The sequence below is a fragment of the Delphinus delphis genome, chromosome 18, assembly GCF_949987515.2.
Source record: "Delphinus delphis chromosome 18, mDelDel1.2, whole genome shotgun sequence".
Taxonomy (NCBI): Eukaryota; Metazoa; Chordata; class Mammalia; order Artiodactyla; family Delphinidae; genus Delphinus; species Delphinus delphis.
The window spans coordinates 55014559-55030848 of record NC_082700.1 but is presented as its reverse complement, the minus strand read 5'-3'; the positions used below and the strand labels follow the sequence as shown (position 1 = coordinate 55030848).

At 37.5% G+C, this 16290-nt stretch overlaps 1 pseudogene; it reads right to left on the bottom strand.

Annotated features, from left to right (window-relative positions):
* Positions 1-5561: 5561 nt before the first annotated feature.
* LOC132413625 (protein enabled homolog) overlaps positions 5562-16290 on the bottom strand; it is a 119127-nt pseudogene continuing 108398 nt past the window's right edge.

The following is a 16290-nucleotide window of genomic DNA, read 5'->3' as shown; positions in this document are numbered from 1 at the left end:
TGATTTACAATATTGTGTTAACTACTGCTGTACAGTAAAGTGATTCAGTTATACATATATATACATTCTTTTTCATATCCTTTTCCATTATGGTTTATTACAGGACACTGAACAGCAAACCTTGTTGTTTACCCATTCTATACATAATAGTTTGCATCTGCTAATCCCAAACTCCCAAGCCATCCCTCCCCCACCCTCTTCCCCCTTGGCAACCACAAGTCTATTGTCTATGTCATAGCAGCACTATTTATAATAGACAAGACATGGAAACAACCCAAGTGTCCATCAATAGATGATTGGTCTAAGAAGATGTGGTGTGTGTGTATATATATATATATATATATATATATATATATATATATATATATATACACACACACACACACACACACACACACACACACACACAATGAAATATACTCAGCCATAAAAAAGAATGAAATATTGCCATTTGCAGCAACATGGTCGGATCTAGAAAATGTCATACTAAGTCAGAGAAAGACAAATACTATATGATACCTCTTGTATGTAGAATCTTAATGAATCTATATACAAAACAGAAACAGATCCACAGACATAGAAAACAAACTTACGGTTACCAAAGAGGAAAGGGAGGGGGGAGGGACAAATTAGGAGTATGGGACTAACAGAGATAAACTACTATACATAAAATAGATAAGCATTGAGGATTTACTGTATAACACAGGGAGCTATATTCAATATCTTGTAATAACCTATGACAGAAAACAATCTGAACAAATATATATATAATTGAAATACTTGATCAATTTGCTAAACCTGTGAAAATGTACAGCAACTACAGTCTGTACATTTTCACAGGTTTAACAAGTTGACAAAATTACAGTCTCTGCCTTTTTAAAATATAGTTGATTTACTGTATCATGTTAGTTTCAGGTATACAACAGACTAGTTTCTGAACAATCAAATGTCTTGTGTTTCTAGTAATATGTGTCCATTTGGAAAGTATGATGTGTTGTCTCGATAACTTTTTGATTCAGTCAATTTAAAAGAAAGGCAATTGCAAAAGCAAGATGTATATATGTGTGTATATATATATATATATATATGCATGTTATGTTTGTGTGCATATAAACAGCAAAATACGTATATACATGTGTGTTTACGTATGTGCATTTGTGTGTGTTGATGTAGGCACAGAGATATAGAAGTCTAGTTGACCTTTGAATAACTCCATGGTCAGGGGTGCTGACCCTCCCAGCAGTCAAAAATGCGGGCTTAACTTCACACTTGGCCCTCTGTATCTATGGTTCAGCATCTGCAAGTTCAACATGTAGTACTGTAGCTTATTTAGTGAAAAAAATCCACCTATAAGTGGACCTGTGCAGGTCAAACCTGTGCTGTTCAAAGGTCAATTGTACATACAGATATAAGTATGCTCATTCAAGTTTCCTAAACATTAGCATAATCCTAGTCTAAATACTAAATAACTAAATGAATAATGCTTATCATATGAAATGTACCAATTTCTTTCAAGACAGCTGTACAGCTTTCCTTGGTAGAATAATCACACTTAGATATTTCATTTTTGTAATAAAATTTGCATATCTACCTTTTAAAAAAATTTTCTAACATGTGTAATATTACAATTGTAATTATTCTCCAGTGTAAATGAATACTAATTAATCAAATACATTAAAATGTATCTGAAGACATAATATGCTTCTCCAGAGTGTAATTATTGAATTGGTGATCTTCAAACATTGGTAGTGTCTTAATTTCTGTAATATATTTGGAGAAAATAAATTAAAAGTATCCATAACCTTCATTTTGTTGGGTGACTTTAGTTATATTTTACCCCTTAAATTATTTTTAAAGGCATATGGCTTTATTCTCTTTTTTCTTTTTCATTTTATGGGTATCAAGAGAACAGTTATTTTTGCTGCCATAATGAGAATAAAATTTTTTCCAAAATTTGACCACATGCTTGGCATATAAAAAGAAGATAAGCCTTAGTGGAAATATACTATAATAATACATATAAATACAGAAAAAATAGTATGTCCAACTATACCCATTTATGAAAATAATATGTATAATGATACAAATATCAATCTAAATTGTTGCATATGAGGAAACTATTCCTGATATGAAACATGAAAGTCACCAAGTTACACATTAAAATAAATGTGAACTTATTGACTAATAGGCCACATAATACTTTATGTTGCAAGCCAGGTTGTAAGTGCTAACTTTTGAAATTTCACAATATGAAAAACAGTATTTGATCTGTTTTGAGAACAGTCGCACAAAGTTAGCGTGTAGGAAATTTAAATGAAACTATGGTAAAAATAGCAAAGAACTAAAAAAATCGAAAAAGGATAGGAATAAAGACACAGGTGTAGAGAATGGACTTGAGGACACGGGGAGGGGGCAGGGTAAGCTGGGACAAAGTGAGAGAGTGGCATGGACATATATACACTACCAAATGTAAAATAGACAGCTAGTGGGAAGCAGCTGCATATAGCACAGGGAGATCAGCTCTGTGCTTTGTGACCACCTAGAGGGGTGGGATAGGGAGGGTGGGAGGGAGACACAAGAGGGAGATATGGGGATATATGTAAACGTATAGCTGATTCACTTTGTTATACAGCAGCAACTAACATAACAATGTAAAGCAATTATACTCCAATAAAGATGTTTAAAAAAAAGCTAAATATGTAAATAAATAAATGAGGGAAGTACAATTAAAGCATGAGAATTCAACATTCATTGGTATTTCATCTTCAGTTTTTTCATACTGACACTTGATACTTGCAAATTTTGAAACAAACTTTGAGATCACGATGACTATTCTGAAGAGATTTCAGCACCAGAACTAAGATTTGTACATTCAGTTGTTTTGCGATTGACTTGTTAGCCATTTGCATAGCGTATAGTACAGATTTGTCACTGGTCAGATCACAGTGTTGAAGGAAAGAAGTACCTTCCTGTAATTAGAAAGGATCCCCTAAACTGCACTCACCTTAAGACATCCAACGTACAAGAGCACAAAAACCATCACAATAATGTGTCTCCAAGGAACATAGTTTTGATAAGGAAAATAACTTAAGCTTCTGTTTCCCATTTTAATTACTGAAATCTCTAACAATGACAAAACTGTCACATAGGACAGTAAACATATACAGAAATTCAATCAAACTTCTTGGAAAGAACACATTTAGCAATCTGGGATAATGCAGAATGACAGGAAATAGAACGTGATTCAACACTGGTTCTTTTAGTCATTTTACACAGACATCATGTTAATATTAGACCAAGGCACAAAACATTTAGTGCATAAACCAGTTTCTTTTTTAAGATCTATCATTTTTATCTTGGTCTTTTATCTTACTTTGGACCACCTGTACCCAGTACTCTATCCTACTGCTCAACTTAATCAACAAAATCAAAACCGATTTCTGACCAGATTTATGGGGGGCATATACATTTATATCATCAAAGTGTTTCCATGACCAAAAGTACAATAATAAAGATGAAAATGCCTCCTATTTCTTTTAGAAAATAGTACTTTATAAGCTTGCTGCATCTTTAATGTCTTTACTATTGGACGACAATGAATAATTGATAGAAAAAATACTATACTTAATTATGATAGCTCATCCATCACAGATTAATCTAAAAATGAAGTTTCTACAGAAACAGGAACTATTTTAACAAGGAAAAAAAATTCCCTCATTCAAACCTCTTTGAAGTGGTAATGGCTGCAAACCTGCAGCATTTAGAAAAGTATGTTATCAACAAGCTCTGTCTTATGAACTTAGATTAAGAAATCTAGAAAGCAGATGGTGGATTATTCCTTCACAATTTTAGTAAAATTACTGATAATCAAAGATTTCAAAGCAAATATGGCACAAAGCATAAATCAAGATGGAGAGCCTGGAGAATTTTTGATTTCCTAAATTTTCAAAAAATTCTATCATTGCAACATACAGGATTTCTCCCCTATTTTAATCTTAGAAGTTTCAAAGGAAAGGGAATGGATTACATACTCACACGTGAGTGCCCGCACACACGCACGCTCACACACACACACTTGGTGGTAAGTAGAGTATCTAGCTCCTTCTTCCCACCACCTAAGTCTCACTTTATTTATTAAAAGAAAATTATGCAGGACCCCTCGTTTTCCTTTCGTCTAATGATTTCTATGACCTTAATTGCTGCCATCATGGTTACTTTTCTAGTATTTCAACATAAGATTCAAAAGTAGCTTTGTAGTCAGGAACGTGTACCTGAACACCTGTATAACTGCAGGGCACCTAGGTAATAATAACTGACAAATTCAGGGATCGAACTTTTGAGTTCCACAGTAAGATATAATTCATGTGAATTATAAATGGTCTGAATCATGTTTCAGACCATTGAACTTACTGAAGTTAAAATACAAATAGCTGAAGACATGATGTAAAAGATTAAGTACTTGGTTCTGTTAACATATTTACCAATTAAAGTCACAAAATATTCCTCATTATTATTCATGCAGATAATTGAGAAAAAGATAGTGCAGAAATTAAGTTTAAATTAAACATTATTCCTTCCCTTCCTCCCACTTCCCTATACTCTACAAAATGTTTTCCCTGGGACTAGGCCTTGAAAAGGCCACTACATATTAGTTTGGCATGCATTACTGTCTGCAATTAAAAAAGCTGATTTTGTGATGGTTGTAATTATATTATAAAAATGTCCACATTCATCAATTTAAAAAGGTTGAAAACCTACAGTGAATCTACAATATAGTGTTTTACATTTGACCACTGGTTTGTGTTATGTACGAATCATAGATTTGGTAAATCACTAATAATTTAGGAAGGCATCTAAACCTTTAAATTCTGGATGAATTTATGTTCGAATCTACAAAATTGCTTTAAGGAAGTCGAGAGACTTCCTATCATTCTAGAATTCCTCACTCTGGGCAAATCATTTTTAGGACACTTTCTTATAAATATCACCCATTTGAAAGCACATACAATTCCAACTGTTCCACATTTTATGATCTTAACCTACATAGGGCTGATCTCAATTATTCATGGGACATCAAATGTGATAGGAAGACAAACCTGAGAGAAACATTTACAATACAATAGCATAACTTGCTAAATCCTTCATCAGCATTCTCTGAAAAAAACTTCTCAAAGTCTTTCTCCTCTTTATTTTAGCAATGGATTGTGGAAAATGTGTGATTTTCTCTTGACATGAAAATATTTCAAGGCACGGTGTCCTTGCCTGACTGGTTTAGTATTTTCTGCATAACTGATACAGGAACTCCTATACAACTCTCTTCCACCCTGTTGTAAAGGTCAGAAAAAAGCATCAAACTGGGAGGGTACTAGCTTATTGCCAGAGTAGTAATGTCTCAAGGCTTTCAAAGTATGTTGTCTTTTCCCTCGTTCTGTTTGTCTCCATTTTCTTTTTACAGCTTACAGAATGTAGGGATTTTTGTTGTTGTTAACAGTTGTTCTTTGCAGGTTTTTTTTTTTTTTCTTTCTCCAGATTAAAGTCCTATCTCTTCTTAGTTTGTTTCTCTATGTGGTATTTCACTTGCTCAGTTCCTGCCTGATTGCATCGATGAGCTCTTCTTGTAGCTTAGTTACTTCTTTTCTCATTTCTTCTAAAGTGTTTGGCTTCAGCCTGTCATAGTCCAGTCCTTCTGTCTGGACTCCGTTGGCACTGGAGGGTGCAGATTTTGGTCTGTAAGTAACAGGTGACTTGCTGCCATTCATTGTATTTGTTCTTTCCCAAGGTTTTCTTGTTGGTTCAGGTGTACTTGTTGAAGAGGCCTTAGAAGTTACAGGCTCTGAATCTTCATTTTCGTCTTCTTTTCGTTCTGTTCCTATTGTTGATCACTTTTCAGCAATTCTCTTCCTCCTGGCCAGCAGGGTGCTCATTTCTTCCATTAACCCACCACCCCTAATGGAAGGGGTCCTTTTCCACTACCTGTATTTTTTAGATGAGGCCAAATTCACACCAGTGATCTCTCCGCTTGGGAAACAGGAATCCTCCATCCGTGACACTTCCCTAAGTTTTGATCCAGAAATTGCAGCTGCAAGTCCAGTTAAAGGGTGACTGTCTTCAGACATGGATCCCCAAAAGATCGAGATGCAGGGAGGGGAGAAGCAGGAGGTGGTGGAGGAGGAGGGGGTACCTGATTAGGAAGAAGGTGGTAGAGGAGGCGGAGGCCCTGAGGATGGAAGTGGATGGGATGGAGGGAGTCCTGGGGGAGGAGGGAGTGTAGCTGATGCCTGGGCAGGACCTGGTGGGAGTGGAGGAGGGGGTGGAGGTGCCGGTGGTCCCAAGACAATGCAAGCCTGGCTCAGCAGCAGAGGAGACTCCCAGCACAGAGCTTAGAGGAGTCTCCACAGAGGCAGGGGCAGCAGCGTTTGACATTCTTCGCTCTTGCTCGCATTCCAGCTGCTCCCTTTCTAGTTGCTCTTGCCGCTCTCGTTCTTGCCTTTCTCGGTCCAGTCTCTCCAGCCTCTCCGCTCTTGTCTCTCCCACTCCAGGCAATCCTGAACTTCTCTTTCTTGTCTCTCTCTCTCCAGCTGCTCCTGTTCTAGTCACTCCCTCTCCAGCCCTCCCCTTTCTAACCTCTCCCCCTCCAATCTCTCCCTTTTCATTCTTTCGCCCTTTCCCGCTCCAGCTCCTTTTCTTTCCTGTGCTTGTAGTTGAATTTTTTTGTGTGGTACGCGGGCCTCTCACCGCTGTGGCCTCTCCCGCCGCGGAGCACAGGCTCCGGATGCGCAGGCTCAGCAGCCATGGCTCACGGGCGCAGCCGCTCCGCGGCACGTGGGATCTTCCTGGACCTGGGCACGAACCCGTGTCTCCTGCATCGGCAGGCGGACTCTCAACCACTGCACCACCAGGGAAGCCCTATAGTGTATTTTTAATTTTAGTTATTGTAATATTCAGCTCTTGTTTTATATATATATATACACACACACACAGTTTTATCAAGTTCTCAGTGACTTCTTCAATTCTCCTGAGTTTGGTAAGCAACTTTATTATTATTACCTGAACTCTTTACAAGGTAGATTTCTTATCTCCATTTAGTTTAGTTCTTTTTCTGAGGTTTTGTCTTTTTCTTTCTTTTGGAACATATTCCTTTGTCTCCTCATTTTGCTAATTCTCTGTGTTTATCTCTATGTATTAGGTAGATCAGATATATCTCCTGGTCTTGAAGGAGTGGTCCATTGTAGAAGGTTTCCTGTGAGGCCCAGAAGAGCAATCCCCTATGGTCACCAGAGCCAGGCACTTCATGAGTATTCCTTCTGTGGGCTGTTTGAGTCCTCCTGTTGTGGTGGGGTCATGTTTGCTACTGGTGTACTGATTGGTGGGGCTGTTCCCTGGCCCAGCTGTTTGCAAGGCCTGGTCCTAACTGCTGCCCCAGTGAGGCTGGATTCAGGGCCTGACTGCAACAGCTGTGGGTATGGTGGTTTTATGGGGTTGGTCCCCTGGCACAGGAGCCATTTTGTGGGGGAGGCATGCCAGACCCACCTGAGGCTGCCTGCCAGGTGTGGTGGGGTAGGGCTTGCTTTGGAAAGGCACTGACCAGGGTGGATGGATTGGACAGGGTGGGTCCTCAGGGGAATGCTAGGACAGGGAAGGAAATACTAGCAGGGTAGTTAGCAAATGTCAGAAATAATGCCCACCAGCGCCTGGCCAGCTAGGTAAAAGGAGAATTAGAAAAATGGCATCTACCACTGGTTTGGTACCTTGATAAAGTTCCAATAGATCCCTGCTCCTTTGGGACTCACCCTAAAGTTTGTCAATGAATCTCCTTCACATATAGCCCAGGCACTTTTCAAACATAGGTCTCTTTGCCGGAACTCAGAGTGAGTGAGTTTGTGCACAATCCATTTAAGAGCAGAGTCTGTTTGCTATAGCCCTCCAGCTCTCCCAGCCATAAGCCTCGGTGGTTTTCAAAGCCAGACATTATATGGGATCATCTTCCAGGTGCAGGTCCCCAGGGCTGGGCTGCCTGATGTAGAGCTCAAACCCTTTGCTCCTTAGGGAGGACCTCTGCATTTGTGATACCCCCTCCCACTGTGGGTCACTGTGCCAGGCATGTGGGTCCTGACTAGACTGCATCTCTGCCCCTCCTAGCCATCTCAATTTGGATTTTTCTTTATATCTTTAGCTGTAAAAGAGGCATTCTGCTAGTCTTCAGGTTGTTCTTAGAAAAACTTCTATACATAGCATAGTTTTTGTGTGTCTACGGGAGGAGGTAAGCTGAGGTTCTTCCTACTCCACCATCTTGATTCTCTCCTCCTTCTTGAAAGGACTACTCTTGATGAAAATATACAGTGAATTAAAGGCAAGTATTTTGTTTGTGAAGTAGGAGCATCTGTGGCATATATTAGAAATTTAACAGCATTTATATTCTTCCAAACCTGGTTATATGATATTTTCCCCATTAATCACATGGCAAGGTATATATCAGAGTAGTAATGCAGAGAGTTGGCAAGTGTCATATTGCAAAACAACACACAATTTATTTTCCAAAAATACTTATTCTGAAAATTAAATGACACCTTAAACAAAATAAATGTCCAGAATATAAGTTAAAATTTGGCTGTTTTATCAACAAAGATTATCCACTTCTCTTTGATACTTAATCACTTTTGTGCTATCTTTATACGGACACTATTTTTTAAGCTGAAAATTTTCAGCATTATCAACATTAGCATTAATCAAAAAAACAATCTACTCAGGAAGAATTAAAATTTTGAAAGTGCATAAATATTTCAAATCTCTTGATCTTCTACTACTGATGATACTTTCTACTGCTACTAACATTGACTGTTCATTTGTTTCTGTGGAAAACAGATCCACCAAAACATAATTTCCAGAACATAATTTCCAAGAAAGATTAATTTGGAAAGCAGCAGATTTAAAAGTTCATTCAATATCATTTTTAAGCTTCTCTTGAAACCAATGACAAAATTTCTTGGCAAGAGTGAAAACTAGAGTTGCTAGTACTGTACTGACTGTTGTTTTTTAAAAAATGGATTTAACTGGAATGTGGATTTCGTCTTAAAATAATGCAATGAGGAACAAAATTCTGGAAAGTATATTCCTTTTGTACATTATCAAATGTCAGGAAATATTTTGTATATTATGAAATTACATTCATTTTACATTTTATGAAAATACTCATAAATTATGTAAATGATTTGTGAAATTATTATGGAAAATATGGAATTATTGTGAAAAAATATGGGAATTATCTTCCTTTCTTTAAACATGTACTATATGACAAATACACTTCCTCTGCAGCTTAAATTAGTTTTCTTGTTTACTCTCTGCAAAAGTTAAAAAGTTATGTATCTTATTAATACAAGATTATTTATTATAAATTTGCTTTTCTTTTTGCCTACCTTACCTAAAATTTTCATCTCAGAGAAGAGTAAGATAAATTCTAAAAGGAATATGGAGACTGAGATGTATTATCGAGGGATATACATTGAATAGAGAGATAATATTCATGTTCTAATATAAAAAGCATTATACATTGTGGGGAGGACAACTGTGTTAATCAAGATGTTATTATGAGAGAGGATTTTCTAATTTTCTACCAACATTCCCATTAGAATGTCAATAATGCACCTAAAGGAAACACATAAGTACATTGTCCTGTGTGGTGGAGGGTAAGCATCATCCACAGGTTTCATCATCTCTGATTATGGTAGAATGAGATTGAGTCCTTTTCTGACCTAGTGATATTTGAGGGGTGAGAAGGAAAAAAGTAAAGAGAGAGAGAGAGAGAATCAGCTTTGAAAGAGTCCCATTTTCCACCTATATAGTCTTTAACATAAAGAGGGGGATATATGTTATATCAGGCAAGATTCTACAAGGGCAGAGATAGGAGAGATAGTGACTCACCTGGCTCTCTAAATTAGATTGAGGAAAGTGGATATCTAGAAGGCTTCTATATAATAATGTAGTACACAGATATCACCACAGAACCTTGGCAGTGTGCTTAGGTATGAGTCATGAGCCTTTCAGAACCTGTAGGCTTAGAATTAAGAACTAAAATATAGCTGTGAATAAAAATGCTGAGCAAAAAACACAAGTGGGATTATTGTAGTGAGTCAGATGGAAAATTTTGTGGGATTTAAGGTTTCTTTTCACCAAGAAGAGAAGCTGAGCTATGTATATCAAAGAGTGTCCCAGCCTATGCTGACTGTCTGGATGTGATTATTATTAATAGCAACTCTTTACTGTCAAAGTATTCCATTCTGAACAATAAGTCACATGGTCACTACAGATAGTGTATATTCTCCAAGGGCTTTGCCATTGAAATTATAGAAGTAGAAAGAAGAAAGGGATGCTGAGTAACTAGAAAATTTTATCTAATAGACACCAAACATTATTTAAAAGGACTACAAAAAAATAAGGTATCATACAATTTTCAAACTTTATATAACAGAAAGTTACTTTTCTCCCTCATCCATGCATACATGCTATTGAGTCAGACCAAATTAATTAGAGATTAACTATTATGCTTTCTAGGCACATCAGCATTGTAGTATGAAATAAAATTTCCAATTCCACAGCATTGCACTATTTATAAGATTTAAAGATAATGGAATAAAATTGTATTTTTGTCTTTATTTTTGAATTTTATTTAATTTTCTTTATACAGCAGGTTCTTATTAGTCATCAATTTTATACACATCAGTGAATACATGTCAATTCCAATCGCCCAATTCATCACACCCCCACCCCCACCCTCTGCCGCTTTCCCCCCTTGGTGTCCATACATTTGTTCTATACATCTGTGTCTCAATTTCTGCCCTGCAAACTAGTTCACCTATACCATTTTTCTAGGTTCCACATATATGCGTTAATATACGATATTTGTTTTTCTCTTTCTGACTTACTTCACTCTGTATGACAGTCTCTACATCCATCCACGTCTCTACAAATGACCGAATTTCATTCTTTTTTACGGCTGAGTAATATTCCATTGTATATAAGTACCACAACTTCTTTATCCATTCGTCTGTTGATGGGCATTTAGGTTGCTTCCATTACCTGGTTATTGTAAATAGTGCTGCAATGAATATTGGTGTGCATGTGTCTTTTTGAATTATGGTTTTCTCTGGGTATATGCCCAGTAGTGGGATTCCTGGATCACATGGTAACTCTATTTTTAGTTCTATAAGGAACCTCCATACTGTTCTCCATAGTGGCTGTATAAATTTACATTCCCACCAACAGTGCAAGAGGGTTCCCTTTTCTCCACACCCTCTCCAGCATTTGTTGTTTGTAGATGTTCTGATGCTGCCCATTCAAACTGGTGTGAGGTGATACCTCACTGTAGTTTTGATTTGCATTTCTCTAATAATTAGTGATGTTGAGCAGTTTTTCATGTGCTGCTTGGCCATCTGTATGTCTTCTTTGGAGAAATGTCTATTTAGGTCTTCTGCCCATTTTTGGATTGGGTTGTTTGTTTTTTTAATATTGAGCTGCATGAGCTGTTTATATATTTTGGAGATGAATCCTTTGTCCATTGATTCATTTGCAAATATTTTCTCATATTCTGAGAGTTGTCTCTTCATCTTGTTTATGGTTTCCCTTGCTGTGCAAAAGCTTTGAAGTTTCATTAGGTCCCATTTGTTTATTTTTGTTTTTACTTCCATTACTCTAGGAGGTGGATCAAAAAAGATCTTGCTGGGCTTCCCTGGTGGCACAGTGGTTGACAGTCCACCTGCCGATGCAGGGGATGCGGGTTCGTGCCCCGGTACGGGAAGATCCCACATGCCGCGGAGCAGCTGGGCCCATGAGCCATGGCCGCTAAGCCTGTGCGTCCGGAGCCTGTGCTCTGCAGCGGGAGAAGCCACAATGATGAGAGGCCCGCGTACTGCAAAAAAAAAAAAAAAAAAAAAAAGATCTTGCTGTGATTTATGTCAAAGAGCGTTCTTCCAATGTTTTCCTCTGACAGTTTTACAGTGTCCAGTCTTACATTTACATCTCTAATCCATTTTGAGTTTATTTTTGTATATGATGTTAGGGAGTATTCTAATTTCATTCTTTTACACATAGCTGTCCAGATTTCCCAGCACCAATTATTGAAGAGACTGTCCTTTCTCCATTGTATATCCTTGCCTCCTTTGTCATATATTAGTTGCCCATAGGTGCGTGGGTTTACCTCTGGGCTTTCTGTCTTGTTCCATTGATCTATGTTTCTGTTTTTGTGCCAGTACCATATTGTCTTGATTACTGTACCTTTGCAGAATAGTCTGAATTCAGGGAGTCTGATTCCTCCAGCTCCGTTTTTTTCCCTCAAGACTGCTTTGGCTATTCGGGGTCCTTTGTGTCTCCATACAAATTTAAAAATTTTTTGTTCTAGTTCCGTAAAAAATGCCACTGGTAATTTGATAGGGATTGAACTGAATCGGTAGATTGCTTTGGGTAGTATAGTCACTTTCACAATATTAATTCTTCCAATCCAAGAACATGGTCTATCTCTCCATCTGTTGGTTTCATTTCTTTCATCAGTGTCTTATAGTGTTCTGCATACAGGTCTTCTGTCTCCCTAGGTAGGTTTATTCTTAGGTATTTTATTCTTTTTGTTGCAGTGGTAAATGGGAGTGTTTCCTTAATTTCTCTTTCAGATTTTTCATCATTAGTGTATAGGAATGCAAGAGATTTCTGTGCATTAACTTTCTATCCTGCTACTTCACCAAATTCACTGATTAGCTCTAGTGGTTTTCTGGTGGCATCTTTAGGATTCTCTATGTATAGTATCATGTCATCTGCAAAGAGTGACAGTTTTACTTCTTCTTTTCCAATTTGTATTCCTTTTATTTTTTTTCTTCTCTGGTTGCCATGGCTAGGACTTCCAAAACTATGTTGAATAATAGTGGTGAGAGTGGACATCCTTTATCTTGCTCCTCATCTTAGAGGAAACGCTTTCAATTTTTCACCATTAAGAATGATGTTTGCTGTGGATTTGTAGTATATGACCTTTATTATGTTGAGGTTAGTACTGTCTATGCCCACTTTCTTGAGAGGTTTTATCAAAAATGGGTGTTGAATTTTGTCAAAAGCTTTTTCTGTATCTCTTGGGATGATCATATGGTTTTTACTCTTCAGTTTGTTAATATGGTGCATCACATTGACTGATTTGCATATATTGAAGAATACTTGCATATCTGGGATAAATCCCACTTGATCATCATGTATGGTGCTTTTAATGTGTTGTTGGATTCTGTTTACTAGAATTTTGTTGAGGATTTTTGCATATATATTCATCAGTGATATTGGTCTGTAATTTTCTTTTTTTGTAGTATCTTTGTCTGGTTTTGGTAACAGGGTGATGTTGGCCTCATAGAATGAGTTTGGGAGTGTTCCTTCCTCTGCAAGTTTTTGGATGAGTTTGCGAAGGATGGGTGTTAGCTCTTCTCTAAATGTTTGATAGAATTTGCCTTTGAAGCCATCTGGTCCTGGATTTTTGTTTGTTGGAAGATTTTTAATCATAGTTTCAATTTCATTACTTGTGATTGGTCTGTTTATATTTTCTATTTCTTCCTGCTTCAGTCTTGGAAGGTCATACCTTTCTAAGAATTTGTCCATTTCTTCCAGGTTGTCCATTTTATTGGCATAGAGTTGCTTGTAGTAGTCTCTTAGGATGCTTTGCATTTCTGCGGTGTCTGTTGTAACTTCTCCTTTTTTATTTTTAATTTTTACTGATTTGAGTCCTCTCCCTCTTTTTCTTGATGAGTCTGGCTAATGGTTTATCAATTTTGTTTATCTTCTCAAAGAACCAGCTTTTAGCTTTATTGATCTGTGCTATTGTTTTCTCTGTTTCTATTTCATTTATTTCTGCTCTGATATTTATGATTTCTTTCCTTCTGCTAACTTTGCGTTTTGTTTGTTCTTTTTCCTCTAGTTCCTTTAGGTGTAAGGTTAGATTGTTTACTTGAGATTTTTCTTGTTTCTTGAGGTAGGCTTGTATAGCTATAAACTTCCCTCTTAAAACTGCTTTTGCTGCATCCCATAGGTTTTGGATCATCATGTTTTCATTGTCATTTGTCTCTAGGTGTTTTTTGATTTCCTCTTTGATTTCTTCAGTGACTTCTTGGTTAATTAGTAACGTATTGTTTAGCCTCGATTTGTTTGTGTTTTTTATGTTTTTTCCCTTGTAATTCATTTCTAATCTCATAGCGTTGTGGTCAGAAAAGATACTTGATATGATTTCAATTTTCTTAAATTTACTGAGGCTTGATTTGTGACCTAAGATGTGATCTATCCTGGAGAGTGATCTGCGCACACTTGAGAAGAAAGTGTAATCTGCTGTTTTTGGATGGAATGTCCTATAAATATCAATTAAATCTATCTGGTCTATTGTGTCATTTAAAACTTCTGTTTCCTTATTTATTTTCATTTTGGATGATCTGTCCATTGGTGTAAGTGAGGTGTTAAAGTCCCCCACTATTATTGTGTTACTGTCAATTTCCTCTTTTATAGCTGTTAGTAGTTGCCTTATGTATTGAGGTGCTTCTATGTTGGGTGCATATATATTTATAATTGTTATATCTTCTTCTTGGATTGATCCCTTCATCATTATGTAGTGTCCTTCCTTGTCTCTTGTAACATTCTTTATTTTAAAGCCTTTTTTATCTGGTATGAGTATTGCTACTCCAGCTTTCTTTTGGTTTTCATTTGCCTGGAATATCTTTTTCCATCCCCTCACTTTCAGTCTGTATGTGTCCCTAGGTCTGAAGTGGGTCTCTTGTAGACAGCATATAGATGGGTCTTGTTTTTGTATCCATTCAGCAAGCCTGTGTCTTTTGGATGGAGCATTTAGTCCATTCATGTTTAAGGTAATTATCCATATATATGTTCCTATGACCATTTTCTTAATTATTTGGGGTTTGTTTTTTTAGGTCCTTTTCTTCTCTTGTGTTTCCCACTTAGAGAAGTTCCTTTAGCATTTGTTGTAGAGCTGGTTTAGTGGTGCTGAATTCTCTTAGCTTTTGCCTGTCTGTAAACCTTTTGATTTCTCCATCAAATCTGAATGAGATCCTTGCCAGGTGGAGTAATCTTGGTTGTAGGTTCTTCCCTTTCATCACTTTAAGTATATCATGCCACTGCCTTCTGGCTTGTAGAGTTTCTGCTTTGAAATCAGCTGTTAACCTTATGGGAGTTCCCTTGTATGTTATTTGTCATTTTCCCTTGCTGCTTTCAATAATTTTTGCCAATTTGTTTACTATGTGTCTCTGCTGTTTCTCCTTGAGTTTATCGTGTATGGGACTCTCTGTGATTCCTGGACTTGGGTGGCTATTTCCTTTCCTATGTTAGGGAAGTTTTTGACTATAATCTCTTCAAATATTTTCTCGAGTCCTTTCTCTCTTCTTCTTCTGGGATCCATATAATGCAAATGTTGTAGCATTTAATGTTGTCCCAGAGGTCTCTTAGGCTGTCTTCATTTCTTTTCTTTCTTTTTTCTTTAGTCTGTTCTGCAGCAGTGAATTCCACCATTCTGTCTTCCAGGTCACTTATCCGTTCTTCTGCCTCAGTTATTCTCCTATTGATTCCTTCTAGTGTCATTTTCATTTCAGTTATTGTATTGTTCATCTCTGTTTGTTTGTTCTTTAATTCTTCTAGGTCTTTGTTAAAACATTTCTTGCCATCTTCTCAATCTTTGCCTCAAATATTTTTCGTAGGTCCTGGATCATCTTCACTATCATTATTCTGAATTCTTTTTCTGGAAGCTTGCCTATCTCCACTTAGTTATTTTTCTGGGCTTTTATCTTGTTCCTTCATCTGGTACATAGCCCTCTGCCTTTTCATCTTGTCTATCTTTCTGTGAATGTAGTTTGCATCCCACAGGCTGCAGGATTGTAGTTCTTCTCGCTTCTGCTGTCTGCCCTCTGGTGGATGAGGTTATCTTAGAGGTATGAGCAAGTTTTCTGATGGGAGGGACTAGTGGTGGGGAAAGCTGTTGCTCTGGTGGGCAGAGCTCAGTAAAACCTTAATCCTCTTGACTGTTAATGGGTGGGGCTGTGTTCCCTCTCTGTTGGTTGTGTGGCCTGAGGCAACCCAACACTGGAGACTACTTGGGCTCTTTGGTGGGGCTAATGGCAGACTCTGGGAGGTCTCACGCCAAGGAGTACTTCCCAGAACTTCTGCTGCCAGTGTCCTTGTCCCCACGGTGAGCCACAGCCACTCCCCCTGCCTCTGCAGGAGACCCTCCAACAGTAGCAGGTAGGTCTGATTCAGTCTCCCGTGGGGTCACTGCTCCTT